At 41.7% G+C, this 22,082-nt stretch overlaps 1 pseudogene; it reads right to left on the minus strand.

The window, feature by feature from the left end:
* Positions 1–22,082, minus strand: part of LOC141411523 (uncharacterized) — a 114,894-nt pseudogene that overhangs the window by 92,538 nt on the left and 274 nt on the right.

A 22,082-nucleotide genomic window follows, 5' to 3' on the forward strand; every position in this document is an offset into this window, starting at 1 on the left:
CCAAATGGCTCATTCATTCATGCAAAAAAGTTGTATTCGCACCTACTATGTGCGAGGCGGTATGCCAGGCCCTGGCATACTACAGCTACTATGACTATCAGTTGTGTTGTCATGGTGCTTATGCTCAAACCATGGACACAGGATGTATTCAGATAAGGCAAGGAATGTAAACTTACAATTCTGGCAATGCTATATTTGTGGGAGGTCCCAAGAGTGCTCTGGAATATTAGCATCCGGAAAACACCCCTGAGGAATTGGCCCCTGAGTGACCCTTGAGCTGAGAAGAGGCACAGAAGAGCTAACCAACTAGAAGGAGAAGGGAACACACTGGAAGCAGAGGGTCCAGTGCAGGCAAAGCCCTACCTGGACAGGGCCATGAGAGGAGATGGGAAGTGTAGGGAGCCTAAAGGAGATCTGTAGGAGACACCAAGAGTTCTGTGTCTATTCAAAATGCAAATTGTATCATCTGGGAAATTGTAATGGGGATGGCGTGGAAAGGTGGATACAGCCTATAGAAAATGTCTCTGGCTGCAGCAGGGAGGTCACATTGTGGCATGGCAGGAGGGATGATCACGAACTGTTTGTCAAACCCATCGAGGAAGGCAGGTGTTGAAAGCCTTGCCCACCCTGGTAGTAACCTGGCAAGTCAGGGATTCACGGCACCAGTCTCGTTCTGTGCCCAACATTTTCCCCTACAGTCTAAACAAGTAGTAGCATGGTTTTTAAGGTGTGATGTTGTCGCTGTGGCAGTGAGTTGGTAAGTCAGGCAGCACATTCCTCTGCCTCTCTGAGAAATTACCTGGCCACACCAACACCACCCTGACAGATAATCAGCACTGAGGTACCAACTCAAATACTGGAGTCATCAGCTCCCACCTGGTGACCTCTTTATCTACACACCCTCTGCCTGTAAGAGAAGTTTGAGCGTGTGCTCTTAACAACAACAACGATGATAACAACCATAATTTAACCTCCAGTTAAATTAGCTATGTGCTGTGTATCGGTAATGATACCCAAAAGACAACTGTTTGAACACATTCCAGGGACAGGGATTCAGCTTTTGTGTCAATTTACTCACTTAAACTACATTATGCCCATTTTGTTAAGTTATTTGCCTTTTACTAATCATTTAATAAGAATATCTACCTAAGATGGTAGTATTAATTTTTAAACTATTACCCATATTTTTCTATGTAAAACAGTCCTGTTGTAAGCATGGTACTGTTTACCAACTAGACTTCACTCTTTCTCTCTGCCCAGTTGGCCAGAGCAGCTCACGTGCCTATCAGTAAGAGGACAAATTCTCAGGTTCTACTGTGTCCTTGCATAAGATCTTGCTACATTTTCAACACACCCCCATTTTCGTTTCCTTCTAGGGCACACATAGATTACATTCCTATCACCTTTTCACTTAAAGGAGGCTGTGTGACTTCTGCCCAGCACAGTGTGGGTGGGAACATGCCAGTTCTGTGTCTCCTCTCAAAAAATTTCCTGTAGAATCCTTATTCTCCCTCCCTAGCTCCCTGATGAATGGAGAAGGTTCCGCTGACTCTGAGCAGTGGTTCTCAAGCAGAGGCAATTTTGACCCTCTTCCTCAGGGACAACTGAGAATGTCCGAAGACATTTTTGGTTGTTCAAATTAGGAAGATGTGCTACGGAATTCACTGGTCAGAGGTCAGGGGTGAGGTTAAACATCTTACAATGCACAGACAGAACAGCCCTCCACCCAAACAATCATCCAGTCCCCAAATGTCCATAGCACTGCTGTTCAGAAATCTGACCTAGAGCTACAAGGTGGGTTCTTTAATGACTGAATGGATTAGAGTGACACCCCCCCCCCACCCCGGACTCTTTCCCCCACACTGGCCTGCATTAGCTAGTGACTTGAACAAGAAACAAACTTTCATTGTATTAAGTCACTGAGAGGATAATTCACTTATAGCAGCTAGTGCTGTTGAGAATAACAAAGGCAAACTGACAGAGGAGGCTAGCCTATCTGGGAAGGACCAGTAAGCCCCAGCAATGGAGCCACACCACTTGATAAGTACTGTGAAGACTTCTGGAATAAAGAAGTGAAGGGCGATAGTTGTCTGGTCCTACCCATAAGTCATAAGGCCCCCCCAGAGCAATGCGGTAAAGTAAATCAAGAATGCAGTGGGTGTTTGGGTGGGCCTGGAGGCACATGTCTGTAATCTCAGCTAAGCAGGAGTCAGAGATAGAAGGATCTCAATCTGAGGCCAGCCCTGAGCAAAAAAGCAGGAGATACTATTTGAAAAATATTTAAAGCAAAAAAGGGTTGGAGGTATGGCTCAAGTGGAAGAGAGCTTGCCTAGCAAGTGCAAGGCCCTGAGTTCAAACCTTTGTACTGTCAAAATAAAATGAAGAAGAAGAATGCAATAGGTGTTACACAGCTCCCCTTGTAATGGCCAGCAGTGGCACCTCTGGGGAGAACCTCTTAGCAACTCAGCCCAAGAGCACAGCAGGAAATCCACACCTGCCCAGGAAAGACAGAACAGCCCGAGGCAGAACCAGTTCTAACCTCTCTCGTTCCCTCTTTCCCTCACCCTTTTTTTTGTGTGACAGGGACTGGCTGATAAAAACCAGCAAGGTCCTTTTAGTGTATGGTCTGGTCTTGCTGTGACTAATAAGATGATTGGTTGTGTATATCCTCTTTATGGTTGTTCATTATATCACCCTAACATAAAGTAATTTAATTTCAGTGAGATAATTAGAGTATCTCTAATCTAACTGATAGTCTGAATGAAATGAGATTCTTAGAGGGAGATTTGTGTATCAGGAGACTGGTGACCTCCGGCCCCAATTTTCACACAATGTATGAATCTGACAGCCTGACTTCCCAGGCATACTGTATCCACACATTTCTCAGCCTGTGGGTTAGAGAACGCACCCGCAAATGGGATTATCTTATTTATGATGCGATTTCTTTGGCTCAAGGAGATAGATCATAATATTTAAACTGAGGTCTTCAGACTGACAGAGTTACCGGTATGTTAACTCAAGCCCTGACACATGGAGGAAGTGTGGCTCTGTCTGGGGTCTTGGAGATGTAGCTCAGCAGGAAAAATAAAGGTGTCAGTCTGCCTGGGACAGCTCAAGGCCACCTCAGCAGGGAAAGCTCACTGTCTGAGGATCACAGGAAGACCACCTGGGTCTCAACACTCCCATGAGGAGGCTAGGAGAGGGGAACAGTGGTGGAGTGTTCACCTAGCATTCACAAAGTCCTGAGTTCAATATCCAGCACTACAAAAAAAAAATTTAAAGGGGAAAAGTCTATTTCTTTGGAAGAAATGTTTCTTTCATCATCAAATAATGAAAATTATTTAGGTCATCTTGTTATTCCTGTTTTCTTGGCTGCCAGGAAGCTCAGAAATTAATGGCATACTCAATTGAAACAGCAGCATTAGGTTAGTGCTTTGTGTCTTTCTCCTTATTTTATTATTTTAAGTTGAAAATGTTTATTTCTTTTTTTGGTGGTGCTGGGGTTTGAACTCAGGACCTATACCTTGAGCCACTCCACCAGCCTTTTTTTGTGTTGGGCATTTTCAAGATAGGGGTGGCTTCAAACTGCTATCCTCCTGATCTCTGCCTCCTGAGTAGCTAGGATTACAGGCGTGAGCCACCCAGCGCCCAGCAAAAATGTTTATTTCAATGCATCACATTTGATATGGTCTTCAAAATTCAGTTTGGAAAGAGTATATTTTATTTCAAAACACAAGCAAAGATAGAAGTATTAATTTATGAAAAGCCACTGCTAAAAATCCTTTAGTAGGGGTTTACTAAGTGCCTATTAATAACTAACACCTGAGCAGGTGACATGGGCCCCTTTTTAGGCACTGCGTGCCTCACGACAGCCCCCAAGGTAAGGTCTATTACTATCATCACTTTAAAAATAAGGGAATGAGCAACAGAGATGCTAAGTAGTTTGCCAAAGATTGCACAGTAGAATCAGAACATAACCCTGAGTGGCCTGGCACCAAGGCTGCTCTCTTTAACCCCTCCTTCTCAGCATCTGCAACATTCTGTGTGAAGGAACAAGCCATGCATTTAACATACAAATGCCTCTCCTGTCAGGCTCCAGCCACTGGTGCAGCACCCAGCCTGCTGAGGGAGGCCTGAGCTGACAGCACCTTGCCTTGGCAGTAGGGAGAATCCTTCACTTTCTGCCTTCAGTGTCTCTCCCCCAGCCTCCAGGGGCCTTGCAGCTGCTTCATTATTCTGCTCTGTCTATGCACTGGGAAGAGAACAGGAGCTAACACCCCACCACACCAGCCTTGGTCAAGGGAGGATGGAACCTATAAATAAATGCTCTCCGTTTTTGTCTTGTGGATAGAGTTCTAAGATCTATTCTGCGTGGCTCCCCAGGGAATTGGGCCTCTTGCCAAGCTGCTGATCAGCTCAGTTACACTGGGTTGATTTTCCTCCCTCTAAATTTACTTCTCCAGGGTCCCCACTCTTACTCTAAAACAAACTACCTGCAGTCAAGATCTTGTCTCAACTCTGCTTTGCAGGGATCAGGGCTAAGACACTACAGTTCCTAGCTTAGGATGACATGTCAGTATAAGAGAAAAAATTCATAAGATACATAAGGATGATGTATAAGAATTTATGATTAAGGAACCAGTACACTGACTCAAACCATAAAAATGCAAGATTAAATAAAGTGGAATAAACAGGAAGCTACAACAAAAAGTTGACTGGAACATGACCACACTTACTTGTGGGTTGTCTGGGCTGCTTTCCCACCCAGTAGTAGGTCATAGACACCTATGTCCTACTAAGCTTAAATTTACTATCTGGATGTTGATTGAAAAAGTTTGTGGATCCCTGAACAGAAAAGCCAGGGCCCTATGGAAATGCAGTAAATGGGTACAAATCCTCTTGAAGGATAGTGGCTGGGAGGTCAAAAAAAAAAAAAAAAAACCCTAGAGCAAGCCAGCCTGCCAAATAACAGGAAGAAGAGCATCCAGGTACATGTGACAGTTCAAGAAGGCCAGAGATGAGAAGCGGCACATGAATTGTGTGGGTCACTTATTGTTACAGGTGAGGAAGGGACTATAGGTGAACCATGAGGCCATAGCAGAAATTTCTTTTCGTTCTCTTTTGCTGGGTTATTTCTCTGGTTTTAGGATTTTTCCTTCAGGAGCCAAAGATGCTATTACAAAGAGAAACCCATTCTTTTCCATTCGTTTCCTTTGTTTGTATGTAAATGGAACCAATAAAATGGAAACAAATGTCCGTACCAACCCAGACCATTGCAGGCCCTCAGCAACCTGTGGCTCCCTCTGAAGCTGGGCATCCTGGGGAGCAAACTGGGGCCAGTCAAAAGGCATGCTGACTTCTCCAAGGTTGCTTTCTTGTTTGCTACATGTGTGACTAGGTATGGCTTTCAAGCATGATACCAAAGCTGCAGAATTCAGCATCCAGTGTTGCTCCCCTCTGGTGAAGACTTGCTGACTACTCCAGGAGGTGGGGAATGTAACACAGCAGCTGACATAGAATTTTATTATTAGCACATTTTCATTACTATAATGAAATACCCAAGGCTGGGTAACTTTATAAGGAAAATAGTTTTATGTAACTCGTAGTTCTGGAGTCTCAAGGGCATGGCACCTGGGTATCATCTCAGCTCTGGTGAGGACTCATGGTAGATGGCACCATAATGACTAGAGCATATGCAGGGTGCAGGAGGAAGAAATCACATCACAAGCCAGAGAACAATTCTGGAGTCAGGCTCACTCTCACAACTCCTAACTCAAGAGTCTCATGCAGAACTACCTTTAATCCCTCCTGAGGACAACACCTGAATGACCCAATGATTTTCTGCTAGACACTTCCTCTTAAAGGTCCCATCACCTCTACAACATCATGCTGAGGAACCACACATGAACATGTGTTGGACAACAGTGTAATTTGGGGGACAAATTACATACCAAACCGCAGCACTGTAGTCACCATTCTTTGTTAATTATATGCCAGGACTTCAAAGAGATTTACAAACATTACCCCAGTTAGGCCTCACAAAGGAAGACCCTTATTCACTCTTTTAAACAAATGAAGAAACTGAGGCAGAGAAAGAATAGGTGCCTTGGGTCACACAACTAGTACAGACCAGGGACCAGAAGACATGTCTGCCTGATTCCAGCCCACGCTCTTTTGCTGCTATGTGGTGCTGCTTCCTACAGGGAAAATAAAGGAGACTTGCCTTTATTTGCTCTTTGCCACCAAGTGAAAATAAAATACAGACCTAATTCATGCTTAGCATTCGGAAAAATACAAAACAAGCAGATCCTAATTAAGTCAACAACAGGCCTCTTACCCTCCTTCCAAAATGCCAGCTGGGAGGAGGGAGTGAGGCAAGATCAAAACTAAGCTGGCATGGGTTGCCCTGCAATGTGGGCAAGGGTAGTGGCAGCCTGGAGAGTTTAGCAGAGCCACTAGTTCAGCCAAGGAGAATGGACACATGCTCTTTCTTTCAGTGACTGAAGACCATCCGCCAGGGATGCTGTGGGGAGATGCTGTAAAGGAAAGGACAGAATGCAAGGCTGTCTTGTTCTAGGTGCTGGTCATTTGCCTGCTTGCTCTCAGTCCCAATCCCACCCCTCCCTGCTCCGTTTTTCCTTTAGGGACACTAACTCCCTTGCTAGCTAGTTTTCTGATTTGGTTCAGGCTGTGGGAAGCAGTGGGGGAAGTTCAGAAAGCAGAAAGAGGGGAAGAAGAAGGAACCTTCCTTCTTCCAGCTCTGTCAGCTCTGGGTTCCAGTCCTTACAGCAACTCAGACCCTCTTTCTCTATTCCAGCCCCAGCACTCAACATCATCTGGTCCTCAGCACTGACTTGGTGCAGTCCTTTCCAGGGTTGCAGCACCCGCCCAGGGCCCCATTCTCCATAGTCCTGGACTCTGGTCATCTTGTTTCATCTGTATTGTTTCCCAGCTCTAGATATAAGAACAGTTTCTACAGTTGCTAAACTGTATTACATTAGTGTCCCCCTTTTTCTTAGAATCATTCCCAAATCCTGTGCCACCAAATCCCTGTGTTAAATTCCTTCTGTATGAAAGATTTGGAGAGGTTTCTATTTTCTTTACTGGACTCCAAATGTCCACATTCATAATTGTTAGAAAAGATACTTCCAGGACTTTCACGGATTCTGCCTCAGCATCCTGATTGTCCTACCTTGAGCACACTGTCCTAGCTTCTACACTACCTGATAATAGTCAACAGTTTACCAATGACCTATGTACTGTGAAGGCATTACATTTTAATTTTCATACTTAACGTAGAGCACTATACAGTATTTTTTAGAACCTAACTGAAGATACTAAGGTGGGGGTCATACAGCTAATGAGAGGAGTGGGTCTGAATTGGAACCGTGTCACCTCTGACATGACCAACACTCTACTCTCTTGCCTCCTCTCTCCTCTCTTATCTCTGTGCAGAGGTCTGTTCTGGGCTCTTTGAGCTGTGCTTTCTGACCTCTGACCTTGTCTCTTGTTTATTTATTCATTCATTCACTTATTTATGTCTATTACCTGAGATAAGATGACTACCTTTAAAAAATAGGTCTCCTACTTCCTCAAAAGGACTAAATTCTGAGTACTTGGTTCCCAGAGATGGGTGTTCTTTTCTCCTGGGTCAGATCTTGCTAGTAGTCCAGCCTTTATCCAGCAATTCAGTCCTCTCCTAGGGGTCTACCTTCTCTCTGGTTTGGTCCACTCCCCTTAAACCTGCCTTTCTGACTCCTAGATCCTTCTCCAAGTGGTCTGTCTAGCCTTCTGCTATTTGCATGACAGAGAACATTGGTGCCAACTTCCCTCTGATGGGGGTGCAGCCCCAGAATGTTGCATAAGGGGACATTAAAAGCTTAACAGACGCCCTAAGGAAATCTGCTTTAATGATTATTTAGGGACAAATTAGTTGCCACATCAATGGCTGACATGCAAATACAGGTATGTAATACCAGAGGATATTCCAAAAGAGTTTATTCTCCTTAGGAGCCTCAAGATTTCCCTGATAATATTTTTTATACTCTTGGCTGGTTTGGTAGACTTGTGTGTTTGTGTGTGTGTGTGGTGCTGGGGATTGATGACAAATGATTTTTGGATAAGTAATGGAAAAAATAAATTTCAGTTTCCAAAGGACAGAAGTTAAACACAATTTGGAAAATAAACTGGTAACGTCAAGTTGCTGGCATCAAGAGCCCCATTTAAATTGTTTCAGATTTGGCTATCAAGGGCTGGGGTTGTGGCTCAAGTGGTAGAACACTTGTCCTCAAGCATAAGGCCCTGAGTTCAAACGCCCACTACCACACACACACACACACACACACACACACACACACACACATGAATAACAGATTTGACTATCAAGGCTAAGGTGGAAATGGGAAATACAATACTTTTTATAGCAGGAACAAAATAGTTAACAATTACTAAGTGTGTGCATTTTGTCAAGCACCGTGTTGAGGGCTTCACACGTCGTATCTTCATTTACTCCTCATGACAGTCCTCAGAGATAGAACCGGCATGATTACTGTCTCCACGTTTCGAATGAGGCAACTGAGTCTCAAACAGATTAAGAATCTTGTGCCCTAGACATTGTTGGAGGAGGCAGGTGTCACCTGACAGTTTATCCACAGGGCTGCACCCTTAACCAGCACACCACCTGTCTCCCTTCACTGGCCAGTCCCCAGTTCCCTCCTGGCACTTCTTTCCTCTGCAGTTTGGCCCTGAATACACTTCAGGATAACTTCCTCCGTTGTGATAAGCAGGGCCCACGATCTCTGACAGCTGTTCCCCGCTCCTCATCATCATCTGAAACAATCAGTAAGCATTAGAGAGTACTTTTCCCTTTACAAAGGTGATAATTAGATAACAAGCTGAGATTAAAGTAATTACAGTTAGACAGCTGGTGAGGCAGCACAGTCATGTTGAAATATTGTTGGTACTTCAGCATCTGGTTCTAATAACAGCATAGGCTAAAGGATTTTACATTAATTACAGAACATAATTTAATATAAACATATTTAATTACAATTGATGAGCGATAAACTGTTCAAGAATGACTTAACCCCTTCCGTGTGTCAAAGTGATGAGAACTTTGGGCAGGCTGTGGTCTGTTCTGCTGTCTTTCTCACCGTCCTTACAAGCCCTCCACAACTCCCCAGTTCCCCTCTCCTGGAGAAAACCCTATAAAAGAAGGAATGTTCCAGGCGAGGATGTTGCTGGGTCTCCCATGAGTGTTTGGTGCATTCACTGACCACCCTTGGAAAGCAATGAGGCAACAGTACCGCACAGGCTAGTATGTGCCCCTGTGGCCTGACCAGTTGCCTTCCTCTCACTGCTGTGCACTGAAAAAATACGGCAATTCCACCCTCCTCCCTCAGTCTTTCCCTTGATGTCACTCCTCTAGGTGGTGCTGGCTTTGTTTCTGACAGGCCATGAGCAACCCATTAAATAATCTTCAGATCTCTTTGAAAATGTCTAAAGGAGCCTGTGGTGGTGACTCATGCTTGTAATCCTAGCCACTCAGGAGGCAGAGATCAGGAGGATTGCAGTTCAAAGCCAGCCCGGGCAAACAGTTTGAAAGACCCTATCTCAAAAAATTTCCTAACACAAAAGGACTGGTGGAGTGGCTCAAGGTGTAGGCCCTGAGTTCAAACCCCAGTACAGCAAGAAAAAGAAAATGTCTAAAGGTAAATCTGTCTTCTTTACAAAATCATAACTAAAAACTCCCTAGGCACAACATGCAGAGTATTTTCACAATGTCAGAGTTCAATAATATCGAAGGCTCTACTGAGACAAGACACTATTTTGGCAGAAAATCTCCCTTTCAAGCTGCCAATCCCAGATATTACCCCCCAAAACTGGCAGAATCAGACCTTGGATGAAGCAGGTTGTAATAGACCAGGATCAGGTAGACATGTGTCCCTCTGCTAAAGGACACAACCATCACTAACTTCACATGGCATTTCCAGACTCTCCTTCATGAATGAGAGACATTTGAAAGTCACAGAAGCCAAAAACCAGTAGGTCTCAATTGTACTGAGGTGACTCAAGAGTCAACCCAAAAAAGTCCAAGGCTGACCCTTCCTAAGAAAGAGTGCAAGCTCTGAGCAGGTTAGAAAATTCACTTCCTAATTTCCTATTTGACAACTGATGGGAAATTACAAATAACATCAAATGCTGTTGTTACCTTTTCCTGTGAATTTTAAAGTACAAAGCACATATTCTGCTAAAAGCTAAAATGAATGCTGGGAAAGACAGTCTATTGTTCATAAGTAAGCAAGTATGATCTACTTCTAGAGACATTACTGACAGGTCTACTGAAAGTCACATTAGTGTGAAGATGTGGGGCCATAAGCACACAAGAAAGAAGCAGGCACTCTCAAAGCTGTTCTACACGTATCCTTTTGAAAAAGAAAAAATGTAAATTCCCTCACATAGCAAATCTGCCATCTGACAAGAACTCTTAAGGTACTTTTCATAGTTAAGCACTTCTTTGGAAGTGAGGGACAGAGATGGACAGTTACCAATACAGTATTTGTTATTTTAAAAGTTACCACCCTATCATTCAAATTGAAAACTTTTGTGCCTCAGACTGGCAAGAAAGTGGAAAGACAATCCACAGGATGGGAGGAAAGATTACAAATCACGTATATGTTGGGGATCTAGTATCCAGAATATTCGAAGAACCCTTACAACTCAACAGTTAAAAACAAACCAAGTTTAAAAAAAAAGGAACAAAGGATTAGAATAAACCTTTTCCCCAAGAAGGTATGTCCAAGGTCAATAAACTTATGAAAAGATGCTTGGTATTATTAGTCATCAGGGAAATGTAAATCAAAACCAAAACATGATACCATTTACATACAATACAACAGCTCTAACCAAAGAGTCAAGTATAATAACAAGTGTTGCTAAGGATATTGAGAAACTGGAACCCTCAAACACTGCCGACAGGGATATAAACGTCACCATCCCGGTGGAAAACAGTTTGATAGTTCCTCATAGAGTTACCATAGTACCCAGAAATTCCATTTTAAGTATGCACCCCAAAAAACCAAAAAGATTTCCACACAAAAACTTGTACATAAATATTTATAACAATGTTACTCATATTAGCACAAAAATGCCAACAAGCCAAATGTCTATCAGCTGAAGAATGAATAAACAAAACGTGGCATATCCATACAATGCAATAGTACTCAGTCATATAAAAGAAGGAAGTGCTGGTACAGGCTATAACGTCTGTGACCCTGAAGGCATCATGCTAAGTGAAAGAAATCAGATGCCAAAGACTACATGTTGTGTGATTCCATTTATACGAAAAGCTCAGAGTAGACAGATCCATAGAGAGCAGGAGGTAGATGAGTGGTTGCCAAAGGATGGGAAGAGAAAGGAATGAAGAATGACTGCTAATAGGTATGGGTCTTCTTTCTGGTGTTGATGGAAGTATTCTGGAATTTGATAGTGGTGATGGTTGAACATTGTAAATATATTTTTAAAAAAACTATTAAATTGTAGACTTCACAATATTGAGCTTTATGTTATGTAAATTTCATCTAAATTCTTTTGGAAGGCTACCAATTTAGGTAGCTGGAGTTTAATCCCAGCAGAGATTAAAGCTGATAGCCTGTGTAGAGTGTGCATCCCAGGGTAACCTCACCCTAGAGAGGAGGAAGTTGGAGTATTTATTCACCAAGACCCATCAGCCAGTACTTGTAGGCTGCTCTAGGGGTACATTAATTCCTCAGCACTTCTCTGCCTGCAAAACAGGTTCTGGGGGCCAAAGAAAGTCCTTAGGCAAAGAAATGTTGGTGCTAACAGTTGACACCCAGACTGGTGGGTCCCAAATGGATCAGGCCAGAAGGCTCAGGCAGTGTGCTGGCAATCTCTGCCACTCTCTCATAGATTAAATGAGAAACTGAGTAAAATGTTACATAGTGCTGGACATGGAGAACGCTATCAATAAATGAGTTATTTTTATAGAAGACTTGATAAGATTAAACAATTTGATCAAAACTGCACAACTAATGCAAGGCAGAGCTGGGATTTACACAGCTCTCCCTGTGGACGCAATCTTTCAGATAGACAATTAAATCAATCAAAAATGTACTAACCAATCTTGCAAACACAACAATCAGATGGCAATTGTGTCATCATGGCATTCAGAAAACAGAATAAACATCTTTACATCTTCCCTCTCTCTTCCCCTTCATGTGTCCTCTGTGGGGGGAGCAGCTGTTTTTCTCACAAAAAAGCCTTCAGGGTTGATGTTTATATCTGCTCAAGTTGCCCAGCATCTGAACAGTATGTGGTTTGCTGTGTGGATGCTTATTTGAGATTCAAAGCCTGCTCATTTGCTGACAATTTAGTGCAAAGGACCAAGATATGTGAACACCTGGGACCCCGAGAGAGCTAGGGCAGTGTGTTCCTCACTCACGTGTGGGTCCTTCTGTTCTCTTCTGGAAAAGTCTGGCATTCAGTCCACTCAACAAAGGAAGTGTGCTCACAGAGGAAAATGGAGGGACCTCTTCCCAGGATGCTCTACTTGCACTCCCACTCAAGGGCGTGAGAGTTAAGATCTGGGGCTACAGAGCTTTGCGTGCCTGATCAGGTAATGGCTGATAACAGTGTCAAAGTCACTGCAGTACACAACATTGTTGACGTGGCCATAGTGGTCATTGTCCTGTCACCTTGTCTGAATGGGCAAGAAGTACCATAGGCCTCTTGCTGCCGACAACCATCCTCAACTCTCTGGGTCTTTGATGATGTAGCCAAGGAACGGGTATTCCCAGGAAAAGCCTCAAACTCAAGAAATCACAATGATTGCTGCCTTAGCGAGTTACCTTCAAGAAAAAACAACAATGGATAAGAATTTTTTTAGAAAACTTATTTTTAGATTTAAGCAACTGCATTAAATTTTAGCCCCGGATTTCAAAAGGATGCTAGATTATTTTCCTAGGAAATAAGTTTTCCCTTATAATCCAGGACCTTATCACAAATCCTACATACTCTTTTAAAGGACTAGTTACTAAAAAGGTTTGGGCCCATGCTGCCAGAAACAGGTGAAGCCTTTGATTAAGGTTTACTAAAGGACTTTTTTTTTTTTTTTGGTACTAGCGATTGAAGTCAGACTTGACCTTGAGCCACATGCTCACTTTTTGACAAGGACCAGCCTTACATCTTTCTGTCTCTACCTCCTGAGTAGCTGGTATTACAGAGGTAAACCACTACACCTGGTCCTTACTAGAAGGAATTTAACGTATGCTTGAATGGAAGTCTTTAGTTCCACAAAGTATTTTCAGTGAGGTCAATCTGATAGAATCTATAAAATTCTTAAGAGTATAAAAACAGAGTTCAAGCCATCAATATAAACTAAAATGTTTTGCAGAAAACATTAACTATAACTTTTAAAAAAGTATATTAGGTTTTTTAAAATAAATGATACCCTATGGAAATATTTCAAGTATGCATAGATGAAAGAAATTCCAACAACCTAACAACGCCCTCCCATTAACACTTCCATGTGCATCACCCTAGTCTTATATAGCTGGGCACACATTTATAAACAGGACCCTACTGTATGCGTTACTTTGTAGTTCCTGTACTTACCAACAGATTAAAATGCGTTTAAATATCCTTCTACATCCTTAGTAACATTACATTATATTCCACTGCATTGATGCATCAGAATTTACCAAGTCCCTCATTGTTGCATACTTAGGGTCCTGATTCCAATTTTGGTTAGGAGATGGAAATCTTTCCAAATAAATCGTCACAATTATTTTCTTAGAATAAATTCCTAGAAGCAAAATTGCTGGGTCAAAGGACAAATGAATTGTTAAGGCTTTTGATACAAATGAGTGCCCTCCAGAAAGGCGGTACCAATTTATCCCCTCCCTAGCAGTGTATGAGCAAGCCAATTTCCTTGTCAATTGTAAAATGCATTGTCAATTTGACTGTGTTCTCTCATTTCCATACAAATTTAATGAAATGTGCTAAGTGGAAAGATGACTGCTGCTGCTAGCGATGATGGAATAACTAGTATCAGAGTAACCCCTCTGTGTGAGAACAGCCAGAAAGGCTAGTGTAGATGTAAGGTATTAGGAAGTAATCGAGGCAGGCTTTACAGGCAGCAAACCTGGGGACAGGGTGACACGCCAAACTGAGGTTTGCATTTGCCACTGCTGTTTCACATTCAGGATATTTGCCAGTTTATTGTGCATGGGGGTAAAGGCTGAAGAGAGCAGCAACCTCGAGCTTGTGGTGTCTGTGCTGTGCTGGAAGAGGAGACAAAAATATAAAGGCCAGCTACATCTCACAGAAAAGCAAGCTGCAGAGAAGTGAGCCTGACCACACAGCGTCCGCTCAAGGCATCCGATGAGTCCTAAGCAGCCTGGAGAAGATGGAATAATGAGGCTGAAAGTTTATGCAAAAATAAAAAGAGTCCTATAGTGCTGAGGGTACAAAACTTAGCTTCCAACAAAGACAAAAACCTGGGCAAGACCAGCAAGAAAGACAACGCACAAAAGGGGAGAGTATTTACAAGTCACATATATGATAAGGATCTAAAATACAGACTATATCAAGAACTTTTACAATGCAACAATAAAAGACAAATATTTGCAAAGTGGGCAAAAGAGTTGACCTCCCTCTAGGCCCCAACTCTTAAAGGTTCAGTCATCTCCCAATAGCACCATGCTGGAGACCAAGCCTTTAACACATCGGCCTTTGGAGGACACTCAAGATCCACACCATGTCACCTTCTGTCTTCACATGAATCCTTGTTAAGTTAAATGCTTTATGGATATGCACATATTTCTACAGATACAAGTGGGCACTGACATGATGGACTTTAGCTCTCACATGGTGGAAGAGAAGGTAATGACTTAGACTCTTTGTGACCAGAAAATAACCTACTATCCAAGTGAGATGTAGAATGAAGGAATGGGCCTTCTTCAAGCAAAGCCTCCTCCAGACAGAGTCTTCAAAAATCTCCACATGAAAGAAAATTCTAGATGAAACTGAGTGCTAGGTAGCATTTTGACTGACTGCTATGAAAAGTGAGAGAAGTTGTTCTTAAAAACCATTTGACAGACTGTATTATTAAATCGCAGAGAACAGAGGCAGAATGCAAAGGCAATCCTGCCACATAGCTGTTCAGACTTTACAAAGAATACTGAGGCCATTCCAAACCCTTTGGGAATGTGCCTTGACTCCACTTCCCCACAAAGACAGTCGCCATGGACCAGGCAGTCTAGGTGTGTGGGGGAGGGGTGGAGGAAGTAGATCCGATCATGCAAAGACATTCTGAGGGAGCCGTGAAGATATTAGCTACTTTACTCAATTTATTCCACACTGAAACATAATAGTACATTATAAATCTGTTTTGATTTTACTTAATCTAATGAAAAAATGTTCATCTTTTTGATAAGTGCTCATTAGCCATTTTTTTCTGACATAAACAGACAAGAAAGATGTTCTTGTGCTGCATTTAAAACCCAACTCAGCTAATTACAGTGCAATGACTCAAAGAGCAAAATCAGCGTGCTGAAGTTTCTCACTTGAATTGCCTTTATAGTTGAATTAAAAAATATAACAAAAAAATGTAACAGGGCCTCAGCAGTGTGGAACAATGTTTAAGTAAACAAAGGCCAAACACTAGCACACAACAGAAGTAGGTAACAGCTGGTCAGGGCTGGAACCAGGCTAGGACCAGGGAATAACATGGAGCTAAGAGGTCCATATAAAAATCAACCTCGTTTATAGCCCAGTCTTCTGCCTAAGACTTGTAGGAATCTCAGATGACTTGGGCTTATTGGTTCAAGTATTAATTTGCTATGACATTGTCCAAAATGACTTTAAAAAGTAATGTCATTCCCCCCAAAATACTTGATTTAAGCTCCAAAAAAAATTTAACTAGCATAATCTAACTTTTTTGATATCTAAAACGAGGTTATGACACAAATGGTCATTTGTTTAGCTGATTTTCTTAAAATTCCTTTTATTATAAAATATATTTACCTCAAATTAGAAATTTAGGAAATTATTTTAGATTTATAATACATAAATTGGGCCCATTGCACCCAAACTCCAGTCGCAAAGAGGAGTGAGAAAAATTAATTAAATGTAACATTTCTTTCCTACTCTAAGAAGTCAGTGTTTAAACAAGTACTATAGGTTTCTTTTAAAGGTTTGTTTGAATGAACAGAAAAATAACCAGAGAACTGTCTACTATTGAGTTCATTTGATGGACGGTTGCCTGAGTCAGCCTCATGAATGAGTTTGCTGGCATTTAATAAACGTAAGACAATGGGTACTATGAAATAACAAACGTCTTGTGTCTTGTAGGAATTCCAATTGCCCTAATCTGTGCTATTTAAGAAAATGGCTGTCCCTCTTCACTAACACTGTGAGCATAACCCAGCTGAGCCCTGAAGCAACCAAGTGAGGTGTAGAGGTTAAGAACTCAGGTTGGAGAAAGCAGAGGTTCAAATCCCAACTCTATCTCTTCCTCTCCAAGGGACAAGGGACCACAGTCTTCACATCTTGAAATCCATAACTGAGTAAGTCATGGGGAAATAATACTGACAATGCTGTTAGAGACAGCCAGTGAGAATGTGGAAAGGCCCTTTGCAAAGGGCCTGACGCATTATCAGGATCCAAAATGTAGGTGACACTAATAAACACCAGGAGGACGCGTGCCAGGACCTTTCCTCTCTTCTTTTGTTTCACCTCTGTGTCATTTTCAACATTCCAGGCTCTGTGGAATCAAATCCCCGTCCATCATGCTAATTAATCAGTTTCAGGCATCAGCCCCACTCCTTGACTTTGTTATTATTATAATTTTGATCTAATCAGTTCATTATGTTAAACCTCACCCTAAAGTATCAGTATATATATTACACAAAAAAATGCAGCCCATGGTGCACTTGGTCATTACAGGTCACTGGTAAACGGCCCCCTTTCTGCAATTCTACTGCTGGGTTTGCGTTTCTATTAATACCAGTTGGAACAAAAGAAGTGTGTACTGGCTCATTAGGTAATAGTATGACCAGGTTTGCTTTACTCCAGTTTTGGCTAAAATGAAACCATCACTGTTTCTCAACCCCGTGTAGACTTAGCAAAGCTGATCAAACAGCTTATTCCTAACCACTGATATTAAAAATTAATAGTCACCCATTATTGAATGTTTACCAGTTTCAAAACACTATGAAAAGAGAGCTACCGATTGGTGTTCAGTGTGACATTTCAATACATGTATACAATGTGTAATGATCAGATCAGGGTAGGTGGCATATGGGTCACTCAGGCATTTATCAGTTCTTCAGAGTGGGAACATTCAAGAGCCTCTTTATTAGCTATTTTGAAATATTAAACTAATTGTTTATTAGAAGCTGTTTCTCCTATCCAATTGCACCCCCTTTATCCCCCACACCCTGCCCAAGCACTGGTAACCATTATGCTATTCTCTACTGCTATGAGATCTCTGTCTCTCTCTCTCTCTCTCTTGTCTCTCTTTTTTTTTCTTTTGGCAATGCTAGGGTTTGAACCCAGGGCCTTGCACTTGCTAGGCCACCGCTCTACCACTTGAGCCACACCTCCAGCCCATATTTGTCTTTCTGACTTACTTCACATAACATGATGTTAAGTGTTGGTGCAAATAACAGAATTTCATTCTTTTATTGGCTGAGTACTATTCTGTTGTGTACATGTACCATATTTTATTTAGCCATTAAGCTATTATGGACACCTGAGCTGACTCAATATCTTGGCTTTTGTGAACAACATTACAATAAATACATGAGAGCAGGTATGTCGTTGACACACTGATGTCAATTCCAGTAGTAGGACTTCTGTCATGGGTGGTTCTACTTCTAGTTTTTTGAGAAACCTCCGTATTGTTTTCCATCATGGCTGGACTAATTTACATTCAAGAAGTGGGACCTTTAAAAGTGATTGGGCCATGAGTGCTTCACTCTGTTCGGTGGGTTTAGTTCTTTTTAAAAATGGCTCTTCTTGCTCCTCTGCACATGCACCATGTGAGCAAAAGTGTTCCTCCCCTCTGGAGGATGCAGCATTTAGAGACCAGGCCTTTCACAGACTCAAAATACATGGTGCCTGATCTTGAACTTTCAAGCCTCCAGAGCTGTGAGGAAGAGAAGACTGTTCTTCAGAAATTGTGCAGCACCAGGTAATCAAGAACATAAGGAACTAACCAGCACAGGAAGAGACAAAACTCTAAGGACTGGGTGCAAACAAATAATGAAGAGGCCACAAGAGAAATAAAAACATAGCAGGTCAAGGGAGGGGACGGTTGCACAGCCTTCCTATACCTGCTTTTCTATAAAATGTGAATGGTTAGTGTAAAGTCTCCCGTTTAGGGGGATGATATCACCTGCACAAATGTAGGGTAGGAAATTTCTAACAAAAACCAGCTGTAGCCGATGACAAAGGTAATATAACACACAATATGATGCATGTGATTGTTAGAAAGCAAACACAGAGCCAGGCCTGGTGGTGCACACCTGTAATTTTGGCATTCAGGAGGCTGAGGCAGGAAGATCAAGAGTTGGAAGTCAACCTGGGCTACCTAGTGAGATCCTGTCTCAAAAAAACAACCAAACAAGCACAGTCTTTAGATGCATGAACAAAAGCAAAACTGCTTGCAATAAATAAGACATGAATGCTTCTATTCTTTCTGCATCTTTGTAGTGCGACATTATGTAGGAGAAACAGTTTAAAATCCAAAGGAAAACTACCAGCCTGGCACAGGCCTAGAAACCACAGTCCCTGGGATACTCAAAGCTATGTGAGATCAGCAGAGATGACCCAGAGCACACAGGCAGCCCAACTCTCCTACCATTCTCGCCTCAGTGCCTCATCACTTGTCTGTGAACCTGACAGTCATTAGACTTTCCTAATGATGAAAATGCCTCCTTGTATGCAGGGTGTTTGTGTGTGTGTATATTGCTGGGGATCAAACCCAGGGCCTTTCACATGCTACACAAGCTCTCTGCCACTGAGCTACATCTCCAGCCCTTTCCCTTTCCTTAATCTATCTCAGCAGAGAACAAAGGATTTCACTCACAAAGCAAGTCAATCTAATATTTTATGTATGTTAATATGTAATAAGCATTTATTTATATTCTGCCTCATTCTAAAAGTGATTCAAGGTGGCTTACAGTGATGTATAAAAAAAAATGTGCCAGGCACCAGTGGCTCACACCTATAATCCTAGCTACTCTGGAGGCAGAGATTAGGAGGATCATGGTTTGAAGGCAGCCCCAGGCAAATAGTTCATGAGACTCTACCTCAAAAAAAAAAAAAAAATCACACAAAAGAGTTGGTGAAGTGGTTCAAGTGTTATCAGCACCTACCAAGCATGAGGCCCTGAGTTCAAACCCCAGTGCCTGCCCCCCCCCCACACACACACAAAAGAAAATGCAAAACAGCACACAGTGGGGAATAAATAAGGAAGAGATCTGTTTATTCTACTTCTTCTCTTCCCTTTGCATCCCATTTCTGCCCAAATGTCATCCAGTTTAAACCAACACCTGTTTGGAATGAGCCTGCTGCAGGACCAGCAACCTGAATGAAGCCTATGGGTTCAGCTTCAGCCCCTTGGGCCCACTTCTTCAAAACGTCCTTAACACCAACAGTTAGCACCGGACACACAACATTAATAAGACAAGGCCACTCCCTGAAGAGTTCACCATAGCGCCCAGCATTCTTCCAACAATGAATGAATGAATGGGAAGTGAAAGAAACCGGCAATGTTGACTTAGAAAGTGCAAACTTCCAGGAGACAGAACTACTGTTTCTAAAGACTTGAAGGCTCCCATAAGATTTATCTTTTTATTTTGGTTTTTAACATTGCTATTTTATGTGCACTTTTATTTGAAGAGGCCGGAACTTCCTTTCGGATCTAAGTAAGTTATAAATTATAAATGAGTATATATAGATAGGCACTAGAGCAAAGAGGTTTAATGAAAGGGTTTCGGAGTCAGCTGTCTTGGTTTCAAATCCAGGCCTCACTACTCGAAATGACTTTAGGTTAGATGAGTTTAATTAGATTAGACTTCGGGCAAAATACTTAACATCCATTAGCATTAATTTTTCCATCTTTAAAATGAGAATATTAATATGTTGGAGAGATTAAATAAATGGCATGATATACATAAAATGCTCAGCATGGGAGCCAACCCATAATAAGTTCCTAAGCAATGGTAGCTAGTTTTCACTAATCATTTGCATGTTTGAAGAAATATGGTGTAGAAAAGGAAATAACGGTAACAGTGAACTGAACTGTGATTTCATTATCATCACCTCTAGAAACGAAGTATGAGTTTCCTGAGATTGAAATTTGAAGTTATTAATATAAGGAGTATGTTTCTAGCATCTGTAACACTTACAAACTCTCCAAATTAAAAGCTGCAACAATGTTGGATGAACTCTGTTGTTACAAGTGGACAGGCCCAAGATGTTGTCATGCTTGGAAGGGAGGGAGGCTTGGCAGCTTGCGAATTCCCTTTCTACTGTAAGACTACTGAGTTTCCACTGTAGAGTAAAAACAAAAGAATCATACCAGCCCCTGGAAGGCCCTCTCTCAGCTGACTCCAAAAGACTAACTTAGAAGAATTGAAGGCAGTTTTCCAAAGCACTATAATGACGAGGGATTCTAAAACCCAGGAAGACTCAGATGGACACAGGCCAAAACACAGAGATCTGGATTATTTTGCTTGGTTCCAGAAAAAGAAATTCAAACCTAATCAGCAATTAATACAAAGCTAATCAACAGTCAATCAATGCTTATTGTATCCAGGACTGGGGAAAGCTCTGCGTGGTACCACAAAGCAGAAATAAGTGGTCACAGAAATAAGACTGAAACATTCGAAACAGACTAAGATCATTAAGGATAGCCAATGGCCTCGAGCCTCCCTTGTTTCCTTAGGAGTTAGGCTGTGACAAGTCAGTGTCTCCAACACAAAGTGACTGAGTATTATTCACCTTCTCTCCTAGATAAGGTGCACACTTTGAGGGGCCTCAGCATTTATTCCTGGGGTGGTGGCTGCATAAAGCCAGTGATAGTATTTCCAAATATGGTTCTTTTGCAAAACACTCACCAAAGGAGTAACAGCGAGGCATCAAAGAGAAGTCCTTGGATGGAATATTTTTAAAGTTTATACTTGAGCCCTTAAAAAAAAGTATATCAAAGCCAAAAGAGCAAAAAACAACACCTAAAAAACACCTGTCCTTATCAGGTAACTTAAAAATAATCTATGATTTTAAAAGCTACACTCAGACTCTCTTTCTTGTCATTATCCCCTAAATAAGACAGTATAACAACTATTTACATAGAATTTTGTTGTCTTAAGTATTATAAGTAATCTAGAGATAAAGTATACAGGAGGATGTGCCTAGGTTATATACAAACAAGGACTTGGGCATGTGGGGATTTTGGCATCACTAGGGGGAGGAGGGGGCCTTTGGATACCAAGGGAACTACGTTGTGCATTCCTTCCATTTCACAGAAAAATTTTACCCAGTCATATGCTTGTTGAGCATTTCGTTGGTGTTCAGTTTTCTGTTAGTGAGTCTATGAATATCTAAGTCACATCTCTGTGTCTATGCATTTCTTCTATATGTTATGTAATTGTCACCTGTGATAAATTTCTAGAAGTTAAAAAAAATGAAAATAAAAGCTACTCTCCAGTTACTTACAGAGGAGTGTTAACTTTTGCCAACCAAAAGCTTTTTGATGCATTTAGTCTCAAATTGTCATTTTGCCTACAAAATTCTCAATAAAGCAATTTGAAGCCCTGGAGTAAACACAATGTGTTCAGCAGAATGACAGGCTCAAGAAGCCGATCAGAAATATGCACACACTGTCTGTCAGGGTGTTTGCTGACTTTTTCTCTGTTTTATTCATTTATACTAATGTGTGGACAAGAAGGTTGAAAACAGTTTGCTACAAATAAAACCTTGAGATTTCTGTGTAATTTCTAAGCTTATCCTTAGGAAAGAAGCCACAATCTGTTTTCAAACAAGCATGAAACACT

The sequence above is a fragment of the Castor canadensis genome, chromosome 1 (genome assembly GCF_047511655.1).
Source record: "Castor canadensis chromosome 1, mCasCan1.hap1v2, whole genome shotgun sequence".
NCBI lineage: Eukaryota > Metazoa > Chordata > Mammalia > Rodentia > Castoridae > Castor > Castor canadensis.